General features: G+C 35.9%; 1 long non-coding RNA gene across 3 annotated transcripts; it reads left to right on the top strand.

The window, feature by feature from the left end:
- On the top strand, positions 3,000 to 4,664 carry LOC109948958. 3 transcript variants are annotated; one of them, XR_002271438.1, is made up of 3 exons: positions 3,000 to 3,272; positions 3,366 to 3,512; positions 3,832 to 4,664. It is a non-coding gene; the product is annotated as an uncharacterized LOC109948958 (long non-coding RNA). The 3 variants fall into 3 exon arrangements; XR_002271437.1 differs by having other exon boundaries at positions 3,751 to 4,664; XR_002271436.1 differs by having other exon boundaries at positions 3,003 to 3,272; positions 4,598 to 4,647.

Raw genomic sequence — 12,553 nt, 5'->3', positions numbered from 1 at the left:
CCTTACTCCTCCATCTCTTTCAATTTTCTCTTCTGTCGTGCAACCCAGGAGCTTGACGAAGCTTTTGTCAAGCTGCTGGAAATATGCTAAAGCCACCCATGCTTCCATCTTCTTCCTCTCTTTCCATAAACACACATCCATAGAGCAATCTTCATCTCTCATCCCTGAAACCCTTGCAATTTCGAGCCATATTCCGCCATCTCCTCCCATCTTCTCTTTTGGAAATCGCAGCTCTTTCTCTCTCTCATGCTAAACTCATGAATGCTCAGCTCCCATGCCACAAGCTTCTCATGCCAAGCGAAGAATTTATCTGTAAGCGATTGTTGGTTTCATTGGTGAAGAAGACCAATGTGTTTCCTAAGGCTCAGCTACCATTTCGAAATACTCTTGGGGTCTGATCCTTGAACTCAGACTCAAGGGGCAATTTCACCCATTTCGCTCTTTATAGCAGCCCAGGCCCATCAGTAGCTGTTGGAATGAAAAAGCCCCTACAGGGATAAAGTGAGATTTGACCGAAGTTTTAGGGGGCACTACAGTAAATAAGCCTTCCAGAAATTCCCTATATGTCTTTTTCGTTTCTAGACCTTTACGCTCTCGTTACAACTCGAAATTAAGCATGCCACCTGTCTACAGACTCGTATCGACGAGCTCTACGCAATGTTGCCTCTCAATTCCCTAAATTTCTTTCCGAAAAAAGTGACTAAAGTGCCCCTACTCCAAGGACAAAAATGTAATTTCACAATTAAATAAGTAAATAAAATAATTACAAAAGGGTCGGAGTGTTACAGAGGGGGAGGGACAGAAAAAAACATGGACAAAGGATCTGAACACATTTGGAATAGCCTTTCGGAGGGGCGCGAGCTTCTTTTTAGAGGAGCAAGATGGCAAGTTATGCATGGCAATTGAATTAATATGTGGTCTGATACTTTGGCTACCTCAAAATGACCCTAGGTACCTTAGGCCCACTTGTCCTGTGCCTCAACATGCTCCAATTGTTGTTGCTGATCTGATGGATAGACATAGTCACACTTGGGACCTCTCTAAAATCAATGCGTTTATTTCGCAGCTGGATGTCCAAGCAATCATGGCAATTCCTATCAGCAATTTTGATATCCCTGACAGACTTATTTGGCCATACACTATGAATGGGAGATAATCAAATCAGGATATTACTACCTCATGGAGTATAAAAAGTATTAGGTTGTGATGAAGGCAAGCTCTTCCCATGTGATTGATTCTAAAGTCTGGCTTCGCATTCATAATTGCCAAACGCTCCCCAAAATCAAATTTTTTTCTACGGTGCGCAGTCAATGGTTTCCTTCCCACTTTTGAGGTCCTTTTCAGGCGCAAGCTCTGCCAGTCTCTTATTTGCCTTTTTTCCATGGACAATCTGAATCCCCTGAGCATACAAGCTTCCTTCTTCCTTGGGCTGCCAGAGTGTGGTTTGCCACTTGTATTGCTTACAAACCTCTGCCTCTCAAGCTTTCACTTCGTTAGATAGGTGGATTAATGATCTTTGGTTGTGTGAGACCTTTAATTCGGAGGAGAGAAATGATGGATTATAACTCATTTTGCCTTTACTAGCTCAGCTATTTGGAAAACGCGTTATAATTTGGTGTATGACAGATCAAATTTCTGCTCACCATCGCCAGAGCTCACGGCCTCATTGGCCGACAGAAGTGTTGTGGAATTCCTATCACATATGAGATTGAAAGATGATAGAAACCATTTCAACTCTCCACCTTTGGACAGTCATCTGTGGGTCAATCCTCTGGTGGGGACTGTCAAAATTAACTGTGTCAATGCGTGGGACAAAGTTACGAATGCAGGCTCTGCAGGGGTAGTGATAAAGGATCATACTGGTAGTCTGCTTGATGGCAGTGCGCATTGTTTTCAGTCATCACCAGTTGTGCAGGCTCAGTGTCATGCGATCCGAAGTGGATTAGAGCTGGTCCATGTAAGAGGTTTCACTAATGTTATTGTGGAAACTGATTCCAAGGTTTGTTTTGCTGCTGTGCAGGGAGATATTTCTGTCTCAAATTGGACTCTTTACCCTCTATGACATTAGAATGCTAAAAGCTCCATTCTCCTCTCTCTGGTGGACATGGACTCCTCGACATGCCACCATGCAACTGACTGGGTGGCTTCTCAAGCAAGAAGGGGGTTGTGCGCTGAGGCTTGGGTCATTCGACCTCCAATCGCCCTGGTCTTCATACTTTCACAGGATGGTTTACCTTCCCACCGAACTTGACGCTTTCTAAGCTTTCTTCTTTCAGTTTTTTTTTTCCTGTTGTTTGGTTTACTGTTTTGTGACTGGCCTCTCTGGTTGGTCTTTGTTGTTTGTAGCCCTTTACTGATGTGTTATTCTTTTTAATATAATACTCCTTTTATCCACACACACACACAAAAAAAAAAAAAAAAAAAAAACCTTTAAATTTAAAGCTCTGGAGAATTCCTCTTGAACTCTAAAAGCAAGGATGGCCTTGAGTGCTTATCTGAAGAGACAAACACTATCTTGTCTTGTAGTTGTGATTTTTCATACTACAATAGAGAGGCTTAAGAAATTAAAAAAGAAATTGTATGTGACGAGAATAATACTATCTTGTTATTTTCATTTAATCGTGTTGCACCATATAGAATAAAATCCTTGTACGTGGCAGACGTGATTAATTTGTGATACATACAAGTCTTTTAAGAAAAATTAGGATTGAAATGAATTGGAATTTGGAAATTTGTGCTTTTTTCCACGTTATCAATAAACTTTCTCGTGCTTGGAACATTACAGAATCTTTTTCCAAATCTTACCAACAGAGCAGGATTGAAAAAGTGATAGGCAATTGACTAGTGTCCTCAACTTTTTGGTAAAAGCCAAGCCTAGAGACGGGTGCATGTCTTTGGGTTTAGCATTTGAATTGCTGCCTACCATTAGTTCAGAGATAACGAGTAAAAAAAGTCTTGTGTCTATCCATCCATTGGGATATGAACATGACAGAGGTAGTTTGCAGAGAGCACGTGACTACCTTATCGCTATTGAGTTTCTAAAAGTTCAAAAACAAAAGAAATAGAAAAACAAAAACAAAAAATTCAGACAACCTCTGCTATATAAACATAAAGCCACATATTTTACACCCATCAGTTTTCATCATCTATTTAGAAGTCTCTAATTCTTTGGTGATGTTTTTGGCTATAAAATTAGAAAGGAAGAACTCTCTAATTCTTCACCTCATACATACATCAAGCGGCCAAAGTCTAAACAGAGAAAGAAAAGTCAGGTAAGTTTTTCTTTAATTTTTAGTTTGACAGCAGGATTTATGACCAAAAGGAAGATAAAAATATTGATTTCATATTTGTTTTATCAATTTCAGTGGGTCATATTTGGAGTGATCATGTTTACCATTTCAAAGGGATTTGCTGTTATATCTGCAACTAAGAACCTCCAACTACCGTTCAGAAAAGATATATTTGCATCAGGGCGCACAAGATTTTTGGAATGGGTGGTTTCGGAAAATCAGGTATTTACTTTCAACCTTTATTTTATTTGCTCAAATGATTAGTGTGTTTTTTTTTTCTTAATCTGTGAATGTTTTGAATTAAATTTTGGTTTACCAATATCTTTCTGAGTTTAAAGAAAATAAGGCACCTTCTACGGTGCACCTGGTGTATCCATGCTCCATTTGTTGTTTATGAAGTATGTGCAGTGCACATGCCAATTGAGTTGTAAAAAAATTAAAACAAAACCTGCTATAACAGGTGGAGGTAATCGATTTGTTATGTGATATTTTAGCACGCTGCTCTCCAAAACCTAAAAAACTCTACTGCTGAATATTTTAGCGCGCTGCTCTTCAAAACCCAAAAAACTCTACTGTTGAATATTGCGATCTCCTCCATTGGTATCTCCTGCGGTAGTTGTCATCCTAAGGGTTAAAACATTGGGTATCAGTTGATTTGAAGCTTTCTAAGGTTAGTATTGAGCAATCTCAATTATTTCTTGCTAAGGCCTAACTCATCTCACCTCTTTTTTAAGTTAATTATGTTTATGGGTAAACCTTAATCCCATCTCTCTCTTGCTAAGCCCTAACTAATCTCAAGAATTTTTAAGTTAATTTCTATTTATGGGTAAACCTTAATCTCAACTAAGTTTTGTACCAAATATGAATTGAATATTGTTTGGGTGGGTAACCTTATTCTAAATTGTAAAATTTGAATGAAATTTAGTAGCATTGTAATTTTATATTTTATACAGAGAACAAGCATTGTAAAATTATGCATAAGAATTTCGTTGGATGTATAGAATATGATTTATTGGAGCACGAAAATACAATTGCATAGGGGTCATGCAATTCATAGTTTTCTGTTTGTCAATTGGCATATGTGTTGGCATATTACTTTCCAATTGAGTTTGTTTGTTATGATTTGCGAGAATGCAATTTCATATATGGTTCAATAAAAGTCCGTTTGATAATTGGAATATGAGTAGACATGTTATTATTTTAGTTTATTCGGTATGACTGACTAATATGGAATTATATAGGGTTCATGTAATTTGTTTCTATGATTTGGCAATTGCATATGAGTTGACATATGTTATGTGGTGAAGATTGGTAGAGGCTTTAAGGATGGAGGCTAGAACCAAACAATTGGTAGAGGCTGAGAGGGAGCATTTCCTGAGTCAGCTTTCCCAATTAATTCCCAATTTTGATCCAAGCATGCTTAAACCAAGAATTAGCCAAAGTCCCAAAAATCCAATGTCTGACAAAGCAAGCTGCTCTGGAGGTGATGTGAGATCCCTATATTTTGAGGATGATACTGCCAAAAATGGGAAACATCAGGAAGAAAAGGTAACATATCTGAACTTTGAATTCTCTGTTTTTTTAAAAACTATTAGACGTCGTTATTATTAATAAAACCGTCGTTTGAAATACATCCCACGACGATTTTAAAAATAAACCGTCGTTTGTATTTCAATACCACGTCGTATTTAGTTTACTTGTTTTACACGCCATTAAACGTCGTTATTTTTAAAACTTTGTGGTTTTTAGACGACGGTGTTAGTCATTCCCGATGTAATATAAATCCCACGACGTTTACTATTTACCATCGTTTAATAATTTAAGACGTCCATAATTCTTACATACTGTTTTGTGTTTTGTCTTACCACGACGTTTGAATTTAATTTTTTTACTTTCTCTACATTCTTTATTACTTAAAACAGAAAAATGAAGGAAATCAAGATGAAGAGAAGAATGAAGAAAAAAAAGATGAAGAGAATGAAGAAGAAAAAAAAGATGAAGAGAATGAAGAAGAAAAAAAAGATGAAGAGAAGAAAGAAGAAAAACAAGATAAAAAGGAGAAAGAAGATGAAGAAAAGCATGACGACCAGGTATGTTCACATAACTTTGCCTTTTTTATTTGTTTTTCAAAATTTCAGACGTCGATATTTTTCTTTAAACCGTCGTTTGTTTACAACTTAGACGGCGGAATTTTTTTCTAAGACGTAATAAATTATTCACCACGACGGTTTTTTCACTGTCGTTTAAATTCTTTTCAGACGACGTTTTATTCCTTAAACCGTCGTTTTTATTGAATTACCACGTCATTTTTTTTATTTCTTTAAACAGGTTATTAAAGTTGTTGATTATTCAAATATGGAGGCGCCATCTTCTTTAAAATCCCTTTGTCGTTATGTGGAAACGACACTCGTGCCTCAGGATAAGACCCTGAACTTTACAATTGATAAGGAGGTGTTTGGTCTAGAACGCGATACCTTCGTCCTGCCTGAAGATATTACACAATTTGCAGGCATGGAAGAAATAGGAGCTACTGTGGTTGCTGTATATATGAGGTTTGTCATTCTAAAATAATACGTCGTTGGTTTATTTATTGCGTCGTCTTAACTAACTAACCACGTCGTTAGTATGTACCGTCGTGATAAATATATTATAACGTCGTTGTCTATTTCAGTACGTCGTGTGAAATTTTATAATACGTTGTTTTGTTATACATAACCGTCGTGTGTTTTTTTGTGCTGACTTGTTTATATTATTTTATATATTTAGGTACTTACATGATCTTTTGAAACAAGCAAATATGTGCAGCATGGTTGGCTTTATCGACCCTGGTACAGTTAGTGCCAACTCTGGGACAATAGCTGACGGATCACGATTGGTAGCAGCTCGACTTCAGAAGACTGATGGTGAACAGATTTTCATGATGCCTTACAATCCAGGGTTAGTCTCCTTAACAGGATTTTGTTTTTATGATTTACAATAAATGACAGCGTATAAACTAACCACGTCGGTGTTTTATTTTATTGAGTCGTTTGAAACTACTAACCACGTCGGTAGTTATTTATCGTCGTGATAAATATATAATGTCGTCGATTGCTACTTTATTTCGTCGTGTGAAATATTATAATACGTCGTTTTTGTAAATAACCGTCGTTTTTATATTAATTTTGTGCAGCCGTCATTGGATCTTGCTGATTGTGAGAGCAAAGAGGAAAACCGTCTATTTTCTGGATCCTCTGCCCGGAAATCGTGTGGTCGATGAAGAGGGCAAAAACATCGTGAACAGTGCTATAAAAATATATAATTCTCACATAGCCAGAGCAGGCCGTAAAGCAGTAATTTGGAAAACTCTGTCAGGCACACCAAAGCAACCCAGCAGTGTCGAATGCGGGTATTATGTGATGCGCTTCATGAGGGACATCATCATGGATCCTTCCTTGGAGTTTGAGAAGAAGGTAAGAAGAAATTACCTTCATACATTTTACGTCGTTTTTTGTATTATCAACGATGGTCATGTAAAATTACCGTCGTTGAATAGATATACTACGTCGGTTATGAAAAATATCGTCGTCTGTGATTGAATTTCTTTTTATTTATAAACCCTAATAGTCATTGTTTATGCAGTATGCCAAGGGAAAACAGGAAGCGCCATACCCCCAAGAAGCAATTGATGAAGTCCGGAATGAATGGGCAGAGTTTGTTTGCCTTCACATGGAATAGGGGAATTATTGAACACTTGATATTTATGTATAATGTACAAATTTTGTCTATAATATATAATGTAAAAATTTGTTGAGGTTTTCTTAAATTAAAAATAAAAAAAACATACAAATTGCGTAACCGACGTGTAATACTTTTCCAACGACCTAATAAAGTCAAAAACCGTCGTTTTTTGTTGTTTCGTTTTAAACAAATCCGACGTAAAAGGATATTTAGACGATGTTCTTTGAACAATTGAGTCGTTTATGGTTTACAACGTCTTCAATTTCTTAAGGGTTCAGGGTAGTACTTTGTAACGACAGCGGTTAAGTCGTAGAATATATAGTTAAATATCCGTCATGGTTTCTCATTTAAACGACGTCATTTTAACAACTTAGTCGTCTATTACAATTTACAACGTCTACAATTTATTAACACCGACGTGGTTTGTTGTTGTGATAAGAATATTTTATTATTTTTATATCAAAATATTCAAAATAAATTTAAAATAAATCAGAAAAATGCAAAGTCAACTCCTATGAAGTCATTGATATATTTTCTTCCCCCTAAACCTTGAAAATATTCATTTTGAATAACAAAAATTTAAGATATATGAAAGTGTTGAAGGGGTATGTTCAGAATCGTACTCGTCCCGAAGGTTGCATTGCTGAGCGGTATATAGCTGAAGAAGCGGTAGAGTTTTGTACTCAGCATTTATCTGATGTTAGTACAGTTGGAGTGCCTTCAAGCCAAAAGATGGGAGTTTCAAAGCCATTATCAGGTTGCACAGTGAGCGTAGTTGATCAGGACCTGTTGAATCAAGCACATCTATATGTCTTGGAGAATACGGAGGAAGTCCTACCTTATATCGAGTACGTATGAGTTTTATTCTTTAAGTTTCCATTTTAAATTATTTCTTATGTTTATCTTATATATTTGGGACCGTAATGCTTGAATTTTTCGTGTCATGTAGGCAACATATGATCCACATCAAGACTGTTTATCCAAAATTTAGAAAGAGAACAAAGTGGCTGCAGGATAAGCACAATAGCACTTTCATTCAATGGCTACGCTTCAAGGTATATGTTGTTGAATAACATATTTCTCTTTTAATTTTCTTCTTATTTCTATGTTAGATTGAATTAAGATATGATTAATTTGCAGGTTCAAAGTGAACTTGAGGAAGACAATCATGGCGTATCAGAAAATTTAAGGTGGCTAGCAGCTGGTCCAAACATGGCAGTGCCATTATATAGGAGCTATCTTATTAAAGGTATTAAATTCAATATCAAGGCACAAGATGATGTGCGGACAACTCAAAATAGTGGAGTTTATTTACTTGCACATACCATGCAAGTTGCTAGTGCCAAGGATAAAAACCCAATTCTCTCAAATATGGGTTTCTATGGTGTCATTCAAGAAATTTGGGACCTTGACTACCAAAAGTTTACAATCCCAGTCTTTAGGTGTGATTGGATAGATAGTTCTGGTCTTGTAGTCGACGAACTTGGATTTACCCTTGTAGATTTGAGTAAAATTGGACATAGGAATGACCAATTTGTTTTGGCTTCTCAAGTCAAACAAATATTTTTTGTTGACGACCCGATGCATCGTGGTTGGTCGGTAGTGTTATCAATGCCTAATAGAGAATATAATGATGTTATTGGTGATGAAGTCTTAGGTGATGTGATAATTGAGTGTGAGCCATTTACTAGAGGGATGCCAAATGTTGACACATTTGATGAACTGGTGGGTGAGTTAGGTGGTCAAAATATTCGAGATGGGTGTGAAGATATATGGATTGAATGATGCTTATGTAATTGGCAGTGTATGACATTAATTTTGTAATATATTGTAATGTGATTTCTTCACTTTCATTATACAGGTTTTGGCCACAAAAGAATCAGTGCAAAAAATACTGGTTCCAGATTACATCATTATATTCTGCATAAAAAACGACGTCTGTTCAAATAAAACACGACGTTATTGTGAACCAGTTATTCAGCATATTTACCGACGTCTTAAAACAACGTAACAATGAAGAACCACGACGCTATTGTGAAGCAATTATTCAGGATATCACGTCGGGGAAGGATTAAGAACCGCTATGTAATTCAAAATAACACGACTCCAATCCCATAATACCGACGTCTAAAAAATGAGATATATAATCTGAACGTTAAAAAATACGACGTCATCATACATTTTCCACGTCGCAAGTTCTTTTATAAACGAAGAGGAACGAAATGAATTCCGACGGTAATTCATTATAACCGCCGTCTAATATCAATTAAACGACGTTATTTGTAATACGGCTCTCATCATAATCAACGCCGTCTATATGTTCTGTAATACGGCTCTCATTTATTTGGAACCGACGTTGTTTAGAAGTTCAACGTCGTCTATATTAATAAGTGCGTCGTGAGTAATGAATACATATAAATACAACGTCGACTATATAAATGCCACCGACGTTGTTTCGCATTTCAACGTCAACTATATAAATACATACGTCGTAAATAATGACACTGACAACTATTTCCACGTCATCTTTTTTAGAAAAATCCAAGTGGAAAATTTATTTCACGACGGTTGTTTCTAAATAAGAGACGTAGTAGATTTCAATAACGTCGTCTTCTCATGTATTTAAAGACGTCATATTTTTTCTTGTCGTGAAAATTATATTTAACGGCGTAGTGTTTTAGTTGTCGTCGTTGTATGTCTATCTTGCGGCCTTGTTCTTTTAATATGTGTCATATTTTTCCTTTTTAACGACGGTGATTTGTTGAGTTGGTCGTCTATTCTCATCCTCGACTATTTTTTAGAACTTTAGCAGACTAAACACGTCTGTTTTTATTTTTTTTCGACGTTGTTTTATTTAACGTCTAATATTTATCGTCGTTGTTTGTTTCTGAAAATAGGACGTATAAATTTTGTAATACGACTCTCATATATTTGTAACCGACGTTGTTTCGTTATTCAACGTCTACTCTATAAATACATACGTCGTAAATAATGACACTGACAACTATTTCCACGTCATCTTTTATAGAAAAATCGAAGTGAAAAATTTATTTTACGACGGCTGTTTTTATATAGGCGACGTAGTAGGTATCAATAACGTCGTCTTCTAATGTATTTAAAGACGTCATATTTTTTATTGTCGTGAAAATGATATTTAACGGCGTCTTATTTTAATTTTCGTCGTTGTATGTCTATCTTGCGGCCTTGTTCTGTTAATATGTGTCATATTTTTCCTTTTTAACGGCGGTTTTTTTATAGAGTTGGTCGTCTATTCTCATCCTCGACTGCTTTTTTAGATCTTTTTGCAGTACAAAGACGTCGTTTTGTATTTGTTGATGACTTTGTATATTTTAACAACGACGGTGATTTAGCGTCGTGGTTTATGAGGGAAAAGATGACGGTGGATTCCACGACCATTGAAAAACCGAATACACGACGGTGATTTACCGCCGTCTTTTTGCTTTTTTGTAGTAGTGTCACCTCTTTAAGTTTATTTTTGAAAACATAATATGAATTTCATTTTTGCTGGTGGGTAACCTTATTACAAATTGTAAAATAGTCTTTACAGTCAATAGGCTGAGAACAACCATTAAAAGTGTTTTGTGATGCCTCATAATTATATTGGATATGTAGAAGGTGATATAGTATAGCACGAAAATACAATTGCCTAAGGGTAATACAATTTCATAGCACCTGGTTGGCAATTGATATATACATATTATTTTTCGATTGTTTATTTGATAAGACTACTTTTTGTTTTGTTTAATATGTTGTGTTCTTGGATGTTCGAACTATGGAATGGATTGAAAGATTTAAAAAATGCTGGGTTGAAGTTAATTTCTTTCACATATTATTAAAAATTATAAAATTTCCATGAAAGTGTATAGCATGAGAACAAGCATTGAGATTGTTTTGGATGCTTGAGAATTACGTTGAATGGGAATTTTACAATTTCATATACAATGCGTAAGGGTCCTGCAATTTCATATATTCTTTGGCCATTGCATATGAGTTGAAATATTATTTTTCCATTGATATGAGTTGACATGTTATTATTTGATATAGTTCGACAATTTGCATATGAGTTGACATATTATAATTTTCTATTGAGTTTATTTGATATATAAAATGTTTTTCTTGTTTAATGCAGGGTCATCATTAATTGGAATTATAAAATGGTGAAAAAGAACAATGACGTGCAAAGTAAGGGCAAAAATCCAAAAACAACAAAAGCAGCCATTGAAGAAATGAGATTTGTTTCATTGTTGGAAATGAAGTGCGAAAAACTGTCTCATTCAATGTGTCGTTTTTTGGTCGATAAATTGAATCCTGCTGAATCATCAATCGTGCTACATGGGAAAACATTTAAGATATCTGTGGATGACTTCGTGCGCATAATGGGTGTTAAGGATGGAGGAGGGGAAGTTGACTTCACCGGATCCATAGATGACCAACACATTGTAAAGGTGCGAAATTCTTTTTTGGGCGGGAAGAAGCTTTTAAAAAATAATAAGTTGAAGCAGATAATGGTGGGGACAGAAGAAGCAAATGACTTTTTCAAAGTTGGTTTTGTCATGTTTGCTCTATGCACATTGCTATGTCCAACCACTTCCGTGTATGTGAATCTAAAATATCTGCTTCCGTTAAGAGCTAGCAAGGAAAAATTGGGCAAGTTATTCATTCAGATTTTTATTAGACAGTGTCAGGTCATTTAAGGAGAACAATCAAGTTTGCATCGGTGGTGCTTGTTATTCATTCAATTGTTTTACCTTGATGCTATAGCTCATGGTAACGTACTTGTGGATAGGTCTGTGCTATCACTCACTGTGTGGGGGAAAGTAGAGACCGAAAAAATGAAGAAGTGGCTACAAAAAAGAAGGGGGGTTTGAAAGTGATAAGGTAGTTGTTATGAAAACTGAATATGGAGGCCTCGGAGATGATGCCAAAACAATGACTCACTTTACTGAAGAGTTAAGTTCAATAAGAAAGGATGTGGCAACTTTGGTGGCCACTGTTGCTCGTATGGACGAATCGCTCTCCAAGATTATGTCTGAGTTATCATCAAAAAATGAAGAGAAAGAAAGAACATTGCGCACTCCATGCCCTCATGAACTGGAAGTTAAACTGAATAAGGAAGATGATAATATGTTTGATATGGGGAGTGATGGGGGACAAAAAGACCTTGGAAATACTAAACCTCCAAAAAGTAGGCCAAACAGAGAAGACGGAACTCCCAACGAGTAAGATGACAATGTGACAGGATTTGCAACTGTTGATAAAACTTCGGTTCCCTCTGTTGAAGTCATTCGTGAGTGAAAACATGCAAAACAACCTCAGAATGAGGTATGATGAGTATTAGTTGTAGCTTGTTTGTATGTGTTTTCATATTTTCACTTGTTGGTTTACATGTTTGGATGATGACAATTATCGAGTATTTGATTTACAGAAATCATTGTACAATGGATTACATTGTATTTTTATTTGGTTTTCTCCCAATGTAATAACAAAGTTAGGTGTCCTTATTTTATGCAGATTCTTTGTAT

The sequence above is a fragment of the Prunus persica genome, chromosome G4 (assembly GCF_000346465.2).
Source record: "Prunus persica cultivar Lovell chromosome G4, Prunus_persica_NCBIv2, whole genome shotgun sequence".
Taxonomy (NCBI): domain Eukaryota; kingdom Viridiplantae; phylum Streptophyta; class Magnoliopsida; order Rosales; family Rosaceae; genus Prunus; species Prunus persica.
This window is presented reverse-complemented; position numbering and strand designations above follow the sequence as displayed.